The sequence below is a fragment of the Orycteropus afer genome, unplaced genomic scaffold (genome assembly GCF_000298275.1).
Source record: "Orycteropus afer afer isolate SDZICR_OR568_19922 unplaced genomic scaffold, OryAfe1.0 scaffold00006, whole genome shotgun sequence".
In the NCBI taxonomy this organism is placed as follows: domain Eukaryota; kingdom Metazoa; phylum Chordata; class Mammalia; order Tubulidentata; family Orycteropodidae; genus Orycteropus; species Orycteropus afer.
The window spans coordinates 11972234-11979081 of NW_006921593.1; positions in this window are offsets into that span (position 1 = coordinate 11972234).

Below are 6848 nucleotides of genomic sequence, written 5' to 3' on the forward strand. Positions count from 1 at the left end.
AGGTATCCAACTTTTCATCTACTGCTGCTTCCTAGTCTGGACACAACCTGTCTACCACTGTGCAATTTTACCTGAGTGTGGTCAAAGGCTCTTCACCCAGGATATGTTGAGAGTCTGAGGAGGACTTTGCCAAGGAGAGCGAGTGAGGGCAGGGAGGGATGGACTGGGGAAACCAGGGCATCAGCTGAAAACTGGCTGGTGCTGCCCTCTCTGCACGCCAAGTCTATGCTGAGCTGACACATCCAGCCCCCCTGGACTGAGGAAACAGGGTTCAAACTGGGGGTAACAGCTTGCAGTCATATACTCCTATGCAAAGCCTCTGGGTGGACCTGCCTTGTCTCTTAAGCCTTCCACTGATGAACAAAGGGGAGTGGGTGACAGCCTGGGGAGAGTGGGGGAGGTCAGTCAAAATGACTGTCCACCCCCATAGGAGCTGAAGTTGACTGATGACTTAACGGCATTTTGAGGGTCAGCCCAGGCAATGGCTTTTACCAACACCTTGGATAGTCTGCTACTCAGAGTGATTCCTGCTAGCTGCTTCAACAGCCTCCAACCCCAGTGGCTTAGAGGCACTCCAGTGGTGTAGTGCCTAAGGCATCTGACTGCTAACCAGAAGCCTGGCGGTTCAGACCCACCAGCCACTCCTCGGAACGAAGCCTGGGCAATTTACTTGTTGTTGTTGTTGTTATGTGCCGTCGAGTCGGACCCGACTCATAGCGACCCCTCCTTGAGTTTCCAAGGCAGTATCACTACGAAGTAGATTGCCCCGTCTTCCTTCCGAGGAGTGGCCGGTGGGTTTGAACCGTCAGCCTTCTGGTTAGCAGTCAAGTGCCTTAGACACTACGCTATCAGAGCTCCCAAGGGCAATCTACTTAGCATAATAAAATTTCACATCCTGCCTGCATCACAGTCCGACGTGGGTCAAGCAGCTTTCCTACGGGACTTCTTCCAGGAATAGACTCAGCGATCTAGATTCCCTCCACCTCGTGATGCTGAGGTCCTAACCACGTGGCTCCAGAAGTCGCTGCAGAAGGGGAGAAGACTGCCAGACAATGGCACAGGGTGTTTTAAGGACTACGTTTCTTCTGGCCACTTGCCAATGGCCAGAACAAACTGCAAGGGACACTGGGAAATGCAGTCTTCCTTTGTGCCCAGGGAGAGGAAGCAGTATGGTGAACACCTGGTGTTGTCTCTATCATAGATAAGGCCTCTCATTTTGCCGCCAAGTTTGCAAATATTAGGATGCTTGGGAAGATCTGACATGTTGGATGGCAATTCAGTCTCCAGAATCAGGGCAGCTGAGCTGGTTGGGATGACCACTTCAGTCTAATGAGATAGCAGGAGAGCTGGCCTAGTAGCTGCCGTTGTCGGAACCGACTCATAGCGACCCCTCCTTGGGTTTCCGAGGCAGTATCACTACGGAAGTAGATTGCCCCATCTTCCTTCCGAGGAGTGGCTGATGGGTTTGAACTGCCAGCCTTCTGGTTAGCAGTCAAGTGACTTGGGCACTATGCTACCAGAGCTCCCTAGTAGCACACAGGGCAAATGGTGGAGGCTTACTTGATGAGGAGTCTGGCGTGAATTAATGGGGGAATTCCTTAGGGATTCTTTGGACAGGAGGGAGGAGTGACAAGCAGCATTTAGAATTGTAATTCCCAGTGTCAGACAACATGAAGTGTAAGCCATCCATAGTGATGACAGAGCAGGTGTTGTGAGCTGGCCTAGACACATCAGACCCTCTCCTTCAGCCCTGTCACAGGTCTCAAGCCTCAAGTTGCAGAAAGGGTGTGGTCTATGAGTCCAGGTATTAGGACCCTCTCTCAACATCCTCATTTCTATGGCAGAAGTGAGATGAACCCCCTGGCACACCGGGGATCACCTTGTCTTTCCTTTCCCCTTTGTCCTTTCCCCCCTCCACTCAGAGTTATTTCATATTGTTTTGTATGTAAACCATCTTCAATCCTGCTTGGCATAAGACCAAACAAACAAACCCACTGCCATGGAGTCAATCTCAAGTCATAGTGACCCTACAGGACAGAGTGGAACTGCCCCCAAAGGGCTTCCAAAATCTTTACCAAAGCAGATTGTTACATCTTTCTCTCATGGAGCGGCTGGTGGATTCAAACCGCTGACCTTTGGTTTAGGAGCCAAATGCTTTAACCACTGTGCCACCAGAGCTCCTTGGACGAAGACAGGATGTTATACATAAATAGAGCATACCTCCATTTGGAAGGTCACAAAATATGGAGAAGTTGCCGTTCCCATTTCTTGTTCCCCCTGCTCCTCCCCCAAACAAGCCAGCCTTAGATGGTGTGATGGTTAATTTCAGGTATCAACTTGTCCAGGCTATGGTGCCCAGTGATTTGGTCAAACACTAGTCTAGATGTTACTATGAAGGTAGTTACACGATTGACTTCAGTCAGCTGACTTTAAGTCAAGCAGGTCACCCTCCATAATGTGGGTGGGCCTCATTCAAGTAGTCAAAGGCCTTAAGAGCAAAAACAAAGGCTTCCCAAGGGAGAAGGGTTCTGTCTCAAGACTTCAGCACAGACGTCCTGTCGGACTTTCCAGCCTGTGCCTGACTTATGGATTCTGGACTTGCAGCCCCAACAATCATGAGGCACACCCTTAACACAATGGATCTCACTCTACACACATGCATACTATAGAGCAATGCACATGTATGTATCTAAGGCAGTATTGTTTCTCTGAGACAATAGGGTACTTGGGTGTGTGTAGAGTATGGGGAGTTTTAACCTAAAAGGAGCCACTATTTTGGACTTTGAGCTCCTTAGTTTCCTTCAGTGCATCCAAGGAGAGGACCCACTAGCCATCTGTCAGTGTAACATACTGTGGTCTCCCGCATGTTGCCGCAATACTGAGCTGTGCAACTGCAGGGTCAGCCATCAGCCGTGGTGAGGGACTGCCCGGGCACTTGCTGGCCCAGGGGAGTCATCAGAAGTGGATGCCAGGCTCGGGGTGGGGTGCCTCCCTTTCCCTGAGGTCATTTCACGGAGTCTTTGTGGGGCCTGCTCCCCATTGGCCTCCCGTTTGAGCCTCCTGGGGGAGGTCAGAGCCACCTTCCTCTCGTTGGCTCCTGCAGAGCATTCGTCCTGCCCGCCTCCCTCGGGCTCCTCTGCCCACCCTAACCTGGTCTTAGTGGCCAGCTCCTCCTTTTCTGGCCACCCCCGGGTGGCGGGCAGTCTCAGCCCCGTCTCTCTTTACACCCTCTTGCTCTTCCTAAGGAATCTCATCCATTCTGGGTGACCTTGCAGAACTGTGTGACTGCAGCTTTGTGGCTAAAATTTCCTTCCCTTCCTTTGGAGGCACATTTCCTTGAACCTGCACCAGGAGACGGCTGCCAGGGAGGAATTTTATTAATAGATCTGCCTTTGAGTCTGGGAAATGAAGGACAGCTACCTCAGGCTAGCACCATGCCCCGTCCCTGTCTCCAGGCTGGCCCCCATCTTTCCTGAAGCTTTTCCATTTACCACAGCAAAGAAGTCGGATACGGTGGGAAGTCTTCATCTCCCTGTGCATGTGGGGTCCCCAGAATGACTCTTGCACGAGTGTCCCATGTTCCCACTGTTGCACCTTCACTCACCCTGGCCTTCATCTTATCACCTTTTCACCAGATTCCTCCCGTCACTCCAGACATCGCAACTTAGTCGATGCCCCATTGTTGACTGCCCACCCCGCATTCCACGCCCCTTCCCACTATGACCCAGGTGTCCCTTCTGGAACCTTCCCTCCCCTGAGCAGCCGGTGTGCTCTGGGGTAAACTGAGTCCCCCTGCAGCTTCAACAGGGAGCTTTGTTGGGTCAAGCCAGATGGCACTTCCTGTTCTCCTGGCCCGTCACTGGCTCGGAATGAATCTATGAGCAAAGCCAGCCCGACTGCAGTCAATCTCCGCACCTGTGCTTGGGAGGCTGGAATCGGCCTGGCTAATTAGCTTCTCTGAGCTGCTGTAACAAAACGTCACAGACTGGATGGGAGATAAGAACAGAAGTTTGCTGTCTGTCTGCTGTGGAGGCTGGGAGTCCAAGGTCAGGGTGCTGGCCACGTTGACTCCTGAGGCCCTGAGGAAGGTTCTGCTCCATGCTTCTCCTCTAGCTGCTAGGAGCTGCAGGCACCCCATGGTGTCCTTCCTCCGTCTCCCTGTGTCTCGTCTCCTTTTATAAGGACATTAGTCTTGTGGACTAGGAGCCACTGATCATATTGGATTTGACCTCATGTTCACCTACATCTTCCAAGAGCCGCCTTCCAAATGGGGACATGCTCACAGGTACGTGGGTTGAGACCTCAGCATATCGTTTTTGGGGGGTGCGGTTCAATCCTTAACACACCTCCCCTCCCACCTTATGGGATGTGTAGTGGAAACATGAAGCCACAACTGTAGCCAGCAGTCACCCGACCACCAGGAGGAAAGCTGGTCTCACAAGAAGCTGGTCTTCAGATGTCCTTGATGATGTCACCCAGCGGCTGGTTCAAACCATTCCTGAAGGCAGTCCCACTCGGGATGTTCCAGTGATGGAATGTTATCTAACCCTTTGTTATCTAACCCAGTCTGAGTGGCGCTTACTCTTATTCGCCACATGAAGAGGACTGATGCCTTGCAAACTCCAGGACCAGAGACAGGTCCTGCTTTCTTCTTTAGCACTGACCATGCTGCTAACTTCTAGGGTTGCACCTATGACATTAGGGGCCTACTGAGTGTACTCCGTGTGTGTTTAACCTGCACAACAAGGTAGTTTTTCAGGAACAGATTCTCTTATCTCCATTTTACAGATGAGGAAACTAAGGTCCAGCGAGGCTAAGTTCCTAGTTATCTACTGCTGCTGTGACAGAAATACGGCACAGGGTGACTTTAATAAACAGCAATTTATTTTCTCACACTGCTGGAGGCAGGAAGAGCAAATTTAGGCACTACTTTCTCTCTCTGTTGGCTCTGGGAGGGTGAAGACATGGTGAAGTCCACGTGACATTGTGCAGTACAGAGTAGTAAGTAAGCACAGCAAGCCAGTGCTTACCTCACCCACCAGGCAATCCGACCCTGATCACAGCAGCAGAGGCAAAGTAGAATTTGGAAGTGTTAGGCTGGCCACGTGTCTTGTGCTCCAAGCTGCCCAACAGTGTCATGCTGCGGCCCAACCTACTGGCCAGGGCAATTCTTGTTTCTGTCACCCCCAAGATCTAGATCTCCTTCCCTTAGGACTGGCCCTCTGCTTCTATCAAGATGACAGCCTTGCAGGCCCTATGGGGCAGCTCAACTCTGTCCCACAGGGTCACCGTGAGTCAGAATTGACTCGGTGGTAGTGAGTTTCTGTTATAACACATCTTCATTCAGGGATCAGGTTTGTGTGTGTGTGTGTGATTTGGGTGAAGATTTACAGAGCAAATTCACTTTCCATACAGCAGTTTACATATACTTTGTCTCATGACATTGACCACAGTTTCCCACAGTGCAACAGCTCCCCTCCCACTTCCTCCCCATAGTTACCTCTTCCCTGTGTCCATCCCTCCATGGACTCCTGCCCCCTGAGCTGTCTCCCTGTGCATAGGCAGCCCTTCTTTCTCAATGATTGTTCTCTCCAAGGAGTGTATCTACCTCAGGTACATGTTCAGCTCATATGCCTGTCTTTTGTTTGGCTGGAAGTCACAGGTGTGGGTTCAATTCCAGACCTGAAGGGCAGCTAGGGGCCATAGTCTCAGGGGGTTCCACCAATCAGAGATCAGGTTTGTACTGAGCATCTGCTGTGAGCCAGGCACTAACACAGTTGCTTCTCACACACTTGTAACAGGTAGCAGACACAGACCCAGTCCTTGCTCTCCAATAAAAATACTTTTGTTACCTTCTCTTCCCCACCCCCCTTATTTTTCTGCTGCAAAATTCCTCACCACCCACAAATCACTGGTCGGAAACAAACTCACAGGGCCGTTTCGACAGTGGCCCTTGCAGGGAAGTCCTAGATGCTGTTCCCTGAACAGGGCCTCAATCACTCCCACGGGGACCAGAGATCGTGGTGTAAGGGGGTTGTCCTGAAAACGGATCTGGCCAGGCAAAGTGCTGGTTCTGCAGGTCTAGTTTCAGGGCCACCGGGAAGGCTTAGGAAGCTCCGAGGAGGGACTGTTTGCTGTTTCGAGCAGATACAATCCTTTGTCTCACACTTGAACTCACTGCTCTGTTTTTTACTTTGGTAGAGCGTTTTTTCCCTTGCTATTTCCAATGTGGGCAGCTCTGGTGGTGTAGTGCCTAAGCCATCTGACTGCTAAAAGAAGGCTGGTGGTTCAAACCCACCAGCTACTTCTCAGAAGGAAGATCGGGCAATCTTCTTCTGTAGAGATGCCGCCTCGGGAACCCAAGGAGGGGTCGCTATTGAGTTGGAACCGACTTGATGGCAGTGAGTTTGGTTTTGGTATTTACAAAATATAAGTGTTAAGGTTTGTCCTTGGAGGTTCTGAGGAACAGAGGGGACATAAAACACCAGACCCACATGAATGTCAGTAACTGACCAACCACTGAGAGACTGGTCTTTAGAAAATAAATCTACTGAAAAAAATACAAGGCTGTGAAGGTGTTAATTGAAACACTCTCTAAACTATTGAAAAGTAGGAATCAGTACAAATGTCCCACATAAGAGAATGCTAAATTCATTATATTGTTTCCCTGGAAGATAATGAAAACCATCTAGATCAATAAGAGAGCCCTGGTGGCACAGAGGTTAAGTGCTTGGTTGCTAACCAACAAGTCAGCAGTTTGAACCCAGCAGCCTGCTTCCATAAAGACAGCCTTGGGAACCCCATGGGCCACTTCTACTCTGTCCTATAGGCTCCCTATGAGTCAAGTC